At 42.9% G+C, this 14247-nt stretch overlaps 1 long non-coding RNA gene across 1 annotated transcript in view; it reads left to right on the top strand.

Moving 5' to 3' along the window:
• The first annotated feature begins 444 nt into the window (after positions 1-444).
• LOC108445400 overlaps positions 445-14247 on the top strand; it is a 31695-nt gene continuing 17892 nt past the window's right edge. Inside the window, exon 1 of the long non-coding RNA XR_001860242.1 lies at positions 445-584. This is a non-coding gene — a long non-coding RNA (uncharacterized LOC108445400). The remainder of the gene's footprint in view (positions 585-14247) is intronic.

The raw sequence follows: 14247 nt of genomic DNA, 5'->3' as shown, positions 1-14247 counted from the left end.
GACACAATTTTTTCATAATAGTATTATTCGTCATACTTTAAGCTTCAGCAGACTACACTTTTTTACTCTTAATTATTTGGGGCATAATTCTGACTGGCAAGCAGAGAAGCTGACCTTTCCCCTAAAGGAGAAAAGGATGGACACTGTAAAGAGCTGAGGGGACAAGCATGCACAGACTGCTCGGTCAGACACTGGACAATATGAGTTTGAGACAGTAGGACTTACATGCTTAAAGTTAAGCATGTGCTTAATTATTTTTATGGGATCAGATCCTGAGAACTGAACAGCTGATCCAATCCCTCAGCCTGGTCACAGGTATGGGTCACCTCTGTCATTTGGGATAGGATCATTCTCATGTGCTCAGGCAGGAATTTGTTCAGGAGATGTAGGAGGATTACCCTTCAGCATAGCCAAAACCCTTGAGCTGCAGGTTCAGGACACACATTCAAGGACATTCACCCTGTCAGGGCTTCTCTCCACCACATAACGAATCTGTGGGGACAGCAAACCCTAAGATATCACCTCTGCTGCTTTTACTACTTACTGCTGAGTGCTGTGTGTATTTCTCAATGACAAGTCAAAAGGTACGTGGGAATATTTCTAGGTACAAAACATATTCATTTTCATACTTATAAATATGGATGTGGTTATATTTTATATATGTGTGTACAGACACTAAAATGGAAAATGTCTAGTGCAAATTAATTCGTTTGCATCTGTGGATTTGAAATATCAGCAAAATATCATTTCTAGCAATTATTTTTAGTTACAGGTAAATGATAGAGGACTGGCTGCTTCAGCAGCTTGTATCTGTTTATTAATTACAAGAATGCAAAAAATTGACAAAAACAATTGAGATTTCTTTCATGGCATTGTGAATCTCAGGACAATATCCTGCAGAATTAGTCAGTAATTCTCCACTTGGAGTCCATGAGAAACCTGACAAAAATCAACTGCAATGGATGCTTCTGCAGCATTCGGGTCTGGTCTGCCATTTCAGGAACATAACAAGTTCATGGGGAATCTCTCTTACTTAATAGTTAGAAAAATTAGGAACTGTCCTAGTCTGCAAGACCTAGGAAGAAAAACAGCATGATCAAATAGAGATGTTGACTTTTCTGGAAGGAACACACTATCCAAAGTTCAAAGTAGGCTCATGTGGAGATAATCAATCACTATACTAATAGCAGCACCAAAGAGATGTGATTTACAAGGCTGCAGCTTTGGCCAGAGAAGTTATAATGAGTGATCTCCCAAAAGTTACATCTTAACCTCATGGCCTGGCAGATCTCACCCCAAAGTCCCAACAAGTTCAGCCCCACACAAGGAGACATTTTGACCAGTATTTCTAGCTCTCGTCAGAGAAAGGATGGGTTTTGTGGATAACGCTTCAGTGCTGGTGAAACACGTAGATGGGCATTGAGTTCCCTTGGTAACATTCGGCTCAAGACAAATTCCTTGGCATTCACTCTTTCTGCCTCAGAAAGAAAATCCTCTTTCAAGGCTGATATATCCATTCTGTGGTCCTCCTCCCACAGTGGTGCACCTGTATTTACAGCAAAGTAAATGTTTATAATGCAAAAAAATGTGACAAGCTCATTGAAGAAACAAGGAGTCTCCTTTGTTTCATGTCACTGGCTTTACTGGTGCTTTGTCACTAAGTTTGTCAGCTGTATGACACCTGGAGCAAAAGCTGCTTGGGATAGTCAGGTTGTCTTTGGTCTCTCTAGGACGTACTGGGCACACATGAAGAGCTCTCTATCAGGGCTAAAAGGAGAGGAACAACACTATCAGAGTAACACAGTATTGAAATTTCTAGTATCACTATTTTTTCCTAGAAGAGGAAAATTGTTCACAGTAACTGGAAGTGTCTGTGTAGTAAGACTTCAGGTCTTAAAACCAACAAAAGTGACTGGCTTTTTAGCCACAGATATCACACAGAAACCAAAGGTATATTTACAGTGACAACACTAACTCTGTAGACGTGCTTCCACCAGTTGTGACTCTTGGTCACTCAGTGATCATAAGACCCACTTCAGTGGCACCAGCACCTGAACTAATTAGCTGTCAGTGGCACAGTGCTAATAGAGCTGGAACCTTTGCAAGGTGCTGCACTTCACAGTGTGGATACAGGAGAATGCCTGGAGATCAAGCCCCATGTGCCACTGTGCAGTGCCAACCTGACTCAAAGGATTAATCAAAGGTCATGGAGGAGAAAAGTGACAAATCCAGGATGGGAAACACAGATTTCACAAATTCTCATCCTGCATTTAATTCTCTGTCCCTTCAAGGAGTTAAAGAATTTAAGTGAACAGGTTAATGTGTGGTGATGTGTGGGTAGATTTGCTCCACTGAAGACATTTTTGATTTACAAAAGAGGAGTTGACACCGAAAAAAATCACATCCCACAATCACTGCATTATATGGGTTAAAGCAAAAATGGTTTTGGAGATGCGCATTTGCCTTCTAGGGCATCCACAGTGCAGCATAAAGGGGGCAGAGGATAGAAAGAACAGGAGGAAAGGCTGAACTAAGAGAAGGGTAAATTGTGCTCTGCTTAACATTACAAAAATTATCAGAAAGGCATATCTATATTCCAGGCAACCTAGAGCAGTCAATTTAGTTTATATAGCTGATCAGGAGCACTTGATTGTCTATTATATGATTTAACAGATCTGATTATGTACAATCTTATTCTAAATATATAGAGATATATGTGTGCATGTATCTCTATATGTATATTGAGAGAATAATAAAAGACATTTTTAACCATCTGTTTCAAGCAATGCATCTGTATCAGACACTAGCAAAATGAAGAGGAAGAGAAGAAAAGAATGGGAAAAGAAATTTTTCTCTCCCTCAACTCCCAATCTTTAATTGCAATACACAGGTAAATAAGGAGACAGGCAGACGAGTAGGCAGAAGGGCACAGATAAAAGGGCATGTATGTTCAAAGGAAACATAATTACCTGCTATTCCCTTGCTCTCTGGAAAAAAGTTCAGAGTTTCAATACTGACAGAAGCTAAAAATTGATCCATAGAAAAATGTTCACTTCACTAGAGGCTGCAAAAGAGCCTTAGCAACTGACACAGAGGAAAGTTGTTCTGAATTCCTTCAGGCAGGTTGGAAGGCAGCTCTGACTTGAATAACGCAAGAGGCCTTTGAGGCATACAGATGCCCTCCTTTCTGAAAAGTTTTTCTTGGAAAGCAAACTTCCTCCTCTCAACTCACTCTTGGCAGAGAGGATTGCAGTCCAGACTTGCTGTGCACGTTATTTCCTTCCAGTATCAGTGGACACAGCTCAACAAAAGTTAATGGCTCTTTACTGCTTAGAGCTTTTTCTATCAAACACGAGTAATCACCCAATCTGCCCCTTCTCTCCTTCCATTCTTCTTAATCTCTGTTCCCTGGCCATCCTAGCTAAATTCTCCTTCTCTACTCTGCATTCAGACAAGCTCAGCCTGAGAAAATTAAATATTTATTCCTTTCCAAGACCTGTCCCCTTGTAACATGAAGGATGCAAGCACATCTGGAGGTGAACAGATTACAGACTTTCATCTCTGCAGTGTAACATGTGGTATTAATCCTTCTGTCCCCTCCCCCTAAATCTCTCTTTGGAGAGAGGGAATAGCTCTTTCCCCATGTTTCAACAACACCCAGCAAGCTGAAATCCCAGCAGAGTCTTTGGGTGTATTTTGAAAATTCCATTGGCTGGATTGGTAGACCCAAGGTTGTGACAGAGCGTGCAGTCAGCAGGGCTCTGCTAGCCCTGGATGTGCTCCTACTGCTCTTCCTCTGCTCCAGCTCAGCACCAAGCTTCTCCAACTAGTTTTCAGTGTTCAGGGACTACTTCTATAAGGCAGTATTAGAGGTTCTTCTCTGTCATCATCTTCAGCCATGTCCATATTTTCTTTAGAGCAATAATTAAAACAACATATTCAGCAGCTGGGTTATTTTTTCCCTAGATTTAATCTGTTCAGGCTCTGATTTACATATTAAAAGCACTAATTAGCCCCTCAGAGTGTCTGAGCACGGATAGTGCAATAACTGGTCATGTAGTCACTGGAGACCACTCCCTAGTGCTTTTGGTAAGATCTCATGTATACAGCCTCAGTCTCTGGATGGCAGGAATGGCCATGTGTAGAGGGTTGTCTGCTTTGTTTCACAGCATTGAGGGACCGTAGTGCCGGATTGCTTCATTCTTGCATTTTTTCTTCTCTTTGAAGTGTTGTGTTTGATCTGTCTGCTTGTCTGTCAGGTTTTCCCCCTCCCCCATTCCCCATTGCGTCATGTGCAAGAGCCTGCGAGAGGACGGACCGCCTTTGGCCAATGCTGGTGCAGAAAATTCCAATCCAATCAAAGGCACAATGGCCTTTTCTCTCAGCTTTGATGCAGCATTTAAATAAACAAGAACTGTGCTTTCAAAAAGAAAAAAATTCAATAACCCTCTGAGCCATTCTTCTGGCTAAGGATATTCGAAGGAATCGTTTAATTTTCTTTGCATGTTTAGAAGTCACCTACAAAATTGCTCAGTGGTCTGGAAGCAATGTTGCATAGCCCCAGGTGAGAGGTCTGAGACTGAATCCTGATTGAGCTTGTTTCCAAAGCTGCCAGAAGCTATGAAGCCTCCAGAGTGGGAAGAAAGGCTCTCCAAACCCAAGTAACAGAGTTTTGATACTCAGCTTCTTCCTGGAAACGTGTAAAGGCAAGACAAGCACCTCACCCCCAGCAATCACTGTGAATACCCCATGTTTTTGGAAGACGCAGAAGGTCCCATTACTCTGGAAAAGGTACAGGGCTTGTTTCCTTGCATGAAATGCTGCAACATGAACGTGATGCTTTTTGCTCGGGCACTGGGAGCTGGTATCACCACATAGCACTGAACTGCAGTGCCTTATGGCACCTGGCCTCTTGGAGGGATATTTGCACCGTGTTTCATCAGTAAATTCCTTTGGGAAACACAACAGAGCAATTGGGCACCAGGCAGGGGCACTTCCCCCTCTTCTGAAGAAGTTGTGCCATGGATCAGGTTTTTTTGAACCGAGGCTAGGGAGGAAGAAAGATCGAACCACCTAAATCTGTGCCAAGGGGCTCAAGAGGAAATGAAATTCTGCCCATTGCTCCACTCATGCATTTTAAATAATCTTACATGAATATCCTAACTCCATCACCTTGCAAACAAGGCAAATGATTTTCAGAACAAGGGACACTTGAACATTAGTTTCAGCAAGACTTACAGAGTCATAGAACCATTAAGGTTGTAAAAGACCCCCAAGATCATTGAGTCCAGCTAGGAAAGGGATTACTGGACAATATTCTCCTCATTCTGTTTGCTACCTGACCAGATAAAACAAGTGTTATTGTTCTGGTCCCCTAAAGCAGTTAAGTCAATATGAATGGGACTCCTGGGCACTAGAGCCACACAGTGCTCAGCACAGCAATGTTACAAGCCAGGGGAAGGTGGTGTTTAAGCAGATGGGAGCAAGCCTGGGAAGAAGAGAACAGGAAAAATGAGTATTCCTTGAAGTTGTTGTCCTGAATGAAACTTAGGGCTGTGATTCAAGTAATGATTTTTGTGCAATTATGTTTCTTTGCCTAAAAGAGCCTAAAGCCTACGAGGAGTTGGAATACCATAGAGAAAAAATGCAGATGGCATCTACATAAGTACCAGAGGGTTTGGCCAAAAACCAAGGGGAAATTGTCTTGGATGTGCCACCATCTTTGCTAACTATTTGCTCCATAACAACACTATACTTTTCCAAAACTCCCATTTCAGAACAGGTTTTTTTAAAAGCTTGAATTCCACTGTTACCAGGAGCCAAAGCTGCAAGGGAGCCCAGGAGACTATAAAACTATAGCTTCTAAAACTGTTGACTTCTCTTCAAGTTAAAGAGGGGAAATCACAGAGCGGGATGTAGGTCTGGTGACACAACTGTGTAAACCGCCCCCTGCTTCCAACAGAGGCAGATACCTCTGACATATTTAGAAACTTCATGCAAAGAAAATGAATCAACAAAATCCGTTTGATTTACACTGTAGGCTCCCTGAGGCTGTCAGAACAGACCCTCTGTCTACTGAGGGGAGGGAGCTGCTTGACTAATGCCAGCTCTTGTGAGATGCCTCTCCAACCTTTAAATGGGTTGGGAATGCTCAGAGACACACTATTCTGATTAGTAGCTTTGAAATTACAACTGCTTGTGCAAACGCCATCATCCACAGTGTGTGCCTCAGTGATTTCAGTAAGAAAGTCCCAGTCACAGCTGGCCATAGCCCACAAAGAAGAAGAATATGATTGTATTTAGGAACTCCTCCTTCAGGACAGAGTAAATATTGTCTTGGATAGATGAGAGCTGATGAGGGTTTTCCAAGAAAAACCTACAGTTTTGCTGTCACATCCCTGTAAAGCAGTAGCTCAGAGACCTCTAGAGGAGAGACGACCTTCAGTCCTCAAAGGGCATAATTTCTTATTCAAATTTCCTTCTAAAGATGTCTTAAGAATTATTTGTCAGCTCCTCTGATAATCCAGGCAGCTAATTTTCCCAGATTTCTCAGTAACTGAAGCCATGTGTTTTGCTTTGATACAAGTTCTATCGAATTAAAAGATTTCTCAAGAAACATAATTATAGCCAATATTTACTGTTAACTAGAGAACAGCTGAAAGTTAGAGTTTTTAGTATGTGCATTCAGTTTGTATTGGTCTGCTAGAGTCATAGGTCAGAGGGTTCTGTATAGCCAATGCTATTTGCTGGTGCAAAGACTCCAGGAAGCAGAATCGCAGAATCACAGAATGGTTTGGGTTGAAAGGGACTTGAAAGACCATCTAGTTCCAATCTTACTGCCATAGGCAAGGACATCTTCCACTAGACCAGGTTGCTCAGGGTCCCATCCAATAATAAAATAAATATCTTTTTTTTTTTTAAAAAAGCACCTTTGTGCTTCTCTGATGCACCTGCCTTAGAAGCTCATGGTCTCATGCTTCCTCCTTCCTGTCCTTCTCACGCTTTTATCACCTCCAGCTATCAAATGAGATATCACCTCCATTTGCAGCCCACTTAAATAACTTCTCCACTTCTTTCCTGCTCTTTAGATCTTTCTGCTGTCACTCTACCAATATCTTCTCTTCTTCCCTCTGATTTCCCAGATAGAATATATCTGGACTTTCTCTTGTTTCTCTATTTCAAGTCTCTGCAATCTCAGTGTTCATTTTCAGTGTCCAGATGCTTTGTGAGACTCAGCCTTATTCCTAGCCTTTTTTTTTTTTTTTTTTTTTTTTTTTTTTGCAGTCTTCATAAAAGCTGGACTTTTGGAGACTATAAAATAGACAGAAAAGCATGTTCTATTTCCCATTGCCAAGGTGCCACAGGAAGCTCTCCTTTCGTGCTGTGCATCAGGTCATCATTCTTGGGGTACTGTTTTTTGTAAGCACATTATGAGTGTGTAACTTTGAGAGGGGTAGGGGACAGAAGCTCATTAAAAGCTTCTGTGGTGCCCAGTGCAGAAGTAGCAATCATCAAGCTTCACTTTATAGCCATCCTTTCAGTCTCCCTAAACTGGCAAAGCAAAACTCAGCTGCCACCATCAAAGCCACACAAATTCTTGCCTTAAAACAATGGTGTAAATTCTCAGCTGACTCACAAACTGTATCAATCAGACTCACTGCAAAGTATCTACATCAGCCACCACTGTCTTGGCAGAGCTGGCCTGACTGTGATGTTTGTGGTCAAGTAAGACCATCTGAGCATCCTGTGATGTGAACTGTGCTGGGAATATTTCCCCAACAAATCAGCTCTATGGACTCACAACCTTCTCTAGATCTCCAGAACTGTTTCTCCATGAAATTTTCTCTTTGCTGTATTAGTGGAAGTTCATGTGCATCCGAAGCTGGGATAAGTAAGACCTTAAATCCCATCACCTGTTTGTAGTCCCATCCTGAAGAACACAAGGCTTTCCTTCAATTGCTTACTGCAGTTACACGCAGCATATGTGGAATTTTCTTAAAATAAAACTTAGCCTTAACCACCACCACTGCTAATTGCTGGTTAAGACACAGCCTTGTGCTGATGACCAGAGCGAGTATCCTGTTCTCCATGCTGTTTCAAGGTCTGCAGTCTGGATTGTGCTCGTCAGTGAGCTCACAATGTATCTCTTACCAAGCAGGCCAAAGTCCACACTGACACATTTTGGTAACAGAAAGATGTTGCTGAAAATAATTGGGCCTGGCAGCACTTAACTGTTTTCCAAAACCAGTCCATTAGTTCCAAAGCTCACTGAGTGTTTGGTTGCTCTGTAAACCAGCCACATGCCTAGATATTGTGCCCAATTCATCTGGAATGAATTTGATTTAACAATGTGTATTTGCAACAAGCTGCTTCTGTTAAAAAAAAAATCCTTTGTTTTATCCCAGTTACACCTTTTTCCCTTTCTCTCAGCTGTGTGGCTGCCAGTGCCCACAGGTATTCCTCAGGGATGTGGCAGGAGACAACAGAACAACTGGCTTCTTGACAAGGGAGAGGTGGCTTGCCAACTGCTACCCATTGACTGGAGTGTGTGCTTGGCTCTGGGAGGCAAACACTGCTGCAATATGCTCTCCCTGGAGAAATCCACCCTCAAAAATCATGACTTTTGCTGAAATATTCAGAGATTTCACTACGCTTTTAAAGCATGGAAGTTGAGCACCAGAAGAATCAGATAAAAAGTATGCATTTAAGTTGCTGGAAACAGTAATACTGCGCTTCCTCCCAACACTATTTCTGCAGGTCTTGAGTTGGTTTTCTCTGCATTGAACCCCCCATCACCAGAAACTGCACAGACAAGGCAGATCCAGGGTCTGGGGGAACGCTGTCTCCTGCTTGGATTTAAAACATTCTCTCCTTGAAAGAATTAAGATTCTCCATTCAAAGAAGTTTGCAGAGATGTGCAAATGCTGTTACTGTTGCTTTGCTGGATGCTTCCCACCCATAAGTTCAGTCACCTGTAAGTTAACATTACACTTCCACGCAGACTCAAGACGTGCAAACAGGCACATCCTCTCTAACTTGGAACATGGAATTAATGGTGTTAGAGATGTCTGATTTAGTCCAGTGACCACAGTCATTAGGCTGTGGGTAGCACAGATACCCTGATGTAACTGCAAGCTCACCACTTGACTGGAAGAAGAGAAATCCAAGCTAGTTACTACCTTGAGTTATTTCTCCAAAAGGAGCTTATGGTTACAGTGATTCCTAATAACCTTCAGCATTGAAACAGACAGAATCTACCTACATGAAAGAGGCTGAAGAACAGAAGAACGCAAACTCTGGGTAGCATTCTTGCATCTCAAGAGCACTATGTTTCAGCAGCAGGGATGCACAGGCTTTACTCATCGCCTCTATGACCTTGAGAACAAAATAGAGGAAATTAGATTTAGTTTTTCACTCAAGGGAACACTAAATTCAGTGTCTATTTCTCCCCAGCCTACTTCACCTTGCACTTTTAGATGGAAGTATTGGTCAGAAAAAGCAAAACTACTGCATTAGTGAGAACCTAAAAGAATTAAATTATTTCATGTATTATGCCTCATGAGACATCAGCAACTTTTAATCAGCATGTGAGATATTTCTTTGCACTTGCTAACTAGTTTGGGAGGAAGGAAGCTGGGTTTAAATACAACCACGTTCAGCCTGCCCAGCCTTAACTTCTGAGCAGTGTTACCAACCCCTCCCAGTCAATGATCAAGGAGTTTTGCTAAATTGTCTGCTTCCAAATCCTACGTCCTCCAAACAGCCCCCACTTTCCTTCCAGCAGACAAAGTCTGGAGTGGGGAGTTTGCTTCCATCTTTTGGCTTACACCATAGCCAAAAGACACAGTATGGAGCACACACCACCTCCAGGCACCAAAAGTCCCCATTTCTATGCAACATGGGACTGGAGCAGAAAGGGGTTGGCTTTTCATGATTTTTCCAAAATTTCCTTGTGAGGAAGGGGGATGAGAGTGCTGGCACACAGTTATCCTCTTGGAGCATTTTATCCTTTTGCAAAGCCCTCCCCAAGCTGTGCATGATCCAGCCCTCCAGGACAGCTCACATTTCTGACCAGATTGTGCACAAGGTTCCAGCAACCGCCTGGAAAGTCACTCCAGCAATTAAGTGCTGGTAGATTTTTTTTTTAAATACGAAGGATATGGCCCACTGTGCAGGGTATTGCAGCCACCCTCCCTGTCAGGCCGTTTCACAGTAGTATTGTGGCGCCATGGAGAGGAGCTAATTGGATTTGTTGTCACCTCCCGAAGCTGCCAGGAGCTCACGTCTGCTCTGGTTACAGATGAAGACATCACGGTGACAGGCTTAGAGATGGCTCAGCTGGCATCCTAGGGCCACTAATAGAGCCATGTTGATTTAATGTCCGAGTGGAGAGGTGCAGACAAGCTGTTCAAGTTTTCTATTCCAAACAAAGCAGAGATCTGTTATCAGTTGTCTGTGGATCAGTAAATAAACTTCCATGTGGCTCTCACAGCACCTAACCATCGCTACAGAAGAATGACAAAGTATTTTAACATTGAGATGGTACTTTTAAATGAGAGCACTGTCTCTATGGTTTATATTGCCCTCAGGGAAATCAGTTAATTCCTTCATACATAAATTTTACTTAACTATGTAATTATGGATGAATCCTATTAGTCTTTAAATTGCTCACTAGTTAAAAGGTGTGTGTGTGTTTTCTACAGCTCTTTTTTGTGAAATGTACAGATCATCTGTACTTATGAAGATTAAAAGCCTATTTGGGGATTTTTGTTTGGTTGGTTGGTTTTTCTGCTTATAAGTAAAAGTACAAAATTTATTAGAAGACTCGAGCATAATTTTTTTGCCTTTTCTGTATCCTATTATCTGCTCAGAGCAAAAAACTGAGCTCAGGCAGCGTTCCCTTTATCCTCAGCACTCTCAATATCTCTGTCAGCACTCACCCTGGCCCCTGGCTGCCTTCACGTGGTATTACCCACCTCTCCGCTGCGCTCCATATTAAGTGATCACTTGTGCCAGTGTGATGAGCGTGTGAAAGACAGCTCAGACACAACAGTGTCCTTTGATACCAGTTTTCACAGCTCTGAGCCATGGCTGAAGTACAGCTCTGAGTTACATTTTCTACTTCTCAGCACCCAATGCCACATCAGACTTTCTCCCAGCAGCAGTCATGTCCTATTCATACAATTCAGGCTTAGGTTTCTTCAGAGCACCAGAAGTCCTGCTCTTCCCACAGCCACATTTGCAGCCAGAGTTTCAAAGGAGTGCAGCATCTCCCATCTGCAGTGCCAAAATGAGACCTTTCCCTTGATGACTCAAGGCTAATGGAACAATTTGAATAATCCAATTCTGCCTAAATCTGAAGGCATATATAAAAAAGGTCTGTGGTTGTTAACATTTTTGGTACTTCCACTGGCCCTGTTCTTTCATTGCACAAGTACCCAAAGTCTCATGGAGCCTGAACGGGGCAGTCCCTGCCCAAGTGATGAATGTCCTCAAGAGCAGGAACCACAGTCCTGCAGGCAAGGGTGGGAAGTAGGGGTGTCCATATGCCCTCAAAGATGTTAAAAATGCAGCTATTTGTTGTGGTTTAACCCCAGACAGCAGCCAAGCCCCACACAGCTGCTCGCTCATTCCCTCACCAGTGGGTCTGGGGAGAGAATCAGAAGGGTAAAAGGTAGAAAACTCATGACCTGAGATAAAGACAACTTAATAGGGAAAGCAAGAGCCGTGCACACAGTCAAAGCAAACCAAGGAATTAGGCAGGTGTTCAGCCACCTCCAGGAGAGCAGGGCCCCATCACATGTAATGGTGAAAACAAATACCATCACTCCAAATGTCCCTCCCGTCCTCCTTCTTTCCCCTATTTTATATACTGAGTATGATGCCACATGGTCTGGACTATCCCTTTGGTCAGTTTGGGTCACCTGTCCTGGCTGTGTATCCCACCAGTCTCCCATGCACCCCCAGTCTCCTCCCTAGCACGGCAGTACGAAAAGCAGAAAAGGCCTTGGCTCTGTGTAAGCCCTGCTCAGCAATAACAAGAACATCTCTTTAGTATCAACACTGTCTCCAGCACAAATCCAAAACACAGCCCTATACCAGCCACTGGGAAGAAAATTACTCCAGCCAAAACAGCACAGTGTTTCATTTGGTGCTGCTCAGACCATGCACCACAGACCCCAGTCAGATTGTGGAGCTAGTGAGTGGTGGAAGACTGAAGAAGCTCAGAGAAGCAAACACAGGGGAGCTAAATGGTCACCAAAGGAGGGCAAGCACATCTTGCTAGTGAGGATCTGCCTCTTTGCAGAGACAGCTGGGCAATTACTTATCCAATAGACATGTGGAGATAATGAAGAGGCCCACTGGAAAACCATTCTGAAAATTTACATCTGACCTTAAAACATGGTTGTCCTCTGCATGTTGTCTTCTGAGGTGTGGATGGAGCTTCCACATAGAACAATGAAAACAAAGGGAAGCCTTTGACAAACTGACTGCAAAGCCAAGCCAGAAGCTATTTCAAGAATGGTTTTAAGGACATGAGCACAAGTAGGTTTTGATGGCTTTGAAAACTCAGCTGCGTTCCTTCATTTCTAAGGAATGCAGATTGGGATTTTCTGCGGAACAGCACAGAGGGACACTTAAGAGTTGGGTCATGAGGACAGGACAAGCATAGACTCAATCCTCCTCACCCCATGGGCAACTGCTGTCTGAAAGCCTGTGGAAGGTCATCCCCTCCCACAAGCTGACCTCTTACTCTTCCAAACTGCCCTTTTCATGCGGTATTAGAGGCATCTTTTTCTGTCCAGGCAATAAATTTTCATCTTGAACATATCTTCATTTTTCTGGCACAGCAGAAACTGCACTTAGAGAATTTGTCCAAAGAAGGAACACCACTTCCACACCCATTTTTTTCTAAAGGGAAACCTCCTATCAGGTTACCATTTTCAGTAATTTCCACTGACAGTGATAGCCTGGAGAACTTGGACAGATTTTCACTCTCTTCTCTCTATGCTCCAGTTCTACTTCTTTTTGATAATCTCCCCCAAAGCTGTTAGGACAAATGATTCCAGCTTCCTCTACATTTCCTCATATTAAATGAGCTAATTTGTGTATTATAGAGTCAATGAGTAGATTAAACAAAGCCGCTCAGCTGGAGATATGGTGCAGTACACCAGATTTTTCAGGCTAACCATTTCTTCTGAAAAAATAATACAAAAGGACTTGGACTGAGATCTGGACTAACTGAATTAAGATAATTCTGACTCCCAAGGGCTGTATGGGAAGTTTCCTTTTCTTTTCAGGTATAAAGAAAAAAGAGTGTTAAAAAGAAAATGTTAAGAAAACGACAATTCTAGATATAGTACACAGGAAGAAGGGCAACAGATAGGGCAGGTAAAATTGCTATTTCAGCATCTGCCTACTGGTCTCCACACTACATGTAGACTTAGCTGAGAGAAGAGTTAGCAGCATAAACCTTGGCTAAGAGGGCAATACATTCCACAGTGCTTGGTAAGTAGCAGACTTCAAATTCCCACATTTGTAATGGCCAAAAGCAGTGTGAAAAAACCTCACAAGCAATCTCTGAGCAGCAGGTCTCTCATTACACCTGTGTGCTGGCTGCAATCACCTTTTCCAGGGCTGCACTATGCATCCCAGGTCTATACATCTGTTTGCCGTAGCTTTATTCTTGGAGCTGACCCCATACTCCCAGTGCCACCTGGCTAATTCACCTGGCTGTGTCCAACCAGTCTCTGTGTTGGACAAATGACCAGCACAGTCCCTCACTACAGGGCACACCTTGCCCTCCTTTCATTTGTGTCCACTAAGCCACAGATATCTTAAGAGGGAGCAATTAATACCTAGACACTAGCTGCTTGTGTGTGTGGTGGCACAGACTGCACTGGCTCGGTCTGGAATTTGGTTTAAAGCTGAGTAACCAGAAGCCAACTTCATCAGTGAGAAGGCAGGACATGAGGAACATTATCTGAATGAACAAAATGATCCAGTATCATTCCTCATGCTACAGGATAGCACTTCTACATATTTTAAGGAAGGTGAACCCAGTTCATTTCCAGCTTCCCACCTTTTGTTCTGTTAATTAAGCAGGGAAACAAAAGACCATGTGGTCTTCTTTCCTAGCTATGCTGACTATTTTGTTTATCTAGATTAATTTGGTTTTATTTCCAGTGATGTCTGGTTCCAGAGCTCTACTGCATAATGCTGCACACTTGCTCCTCCCTCTTCCTG

The sequence above is a fragment of the Corvus brachyrhynchos genome, unplaced genomic scaffold (genome assembly GCF_000691975.1).
Source record: "Corvus brachyrhynchos isolate BGI_N302 unplaced genomic scaffold, ASM69197v1 scaffold1, whole genome shotgun sequence".
Classification (NCBI taxonomy): domain Eukaryota; kingdom Metazoa; phylum Chordata; class Aves; order Passeriformes; family Corvidae; genus Corvus; species Corvus brachyrhynchos.
This window is presented reverse-complemented; position numbering and strand designations above follow the sequence as displayed.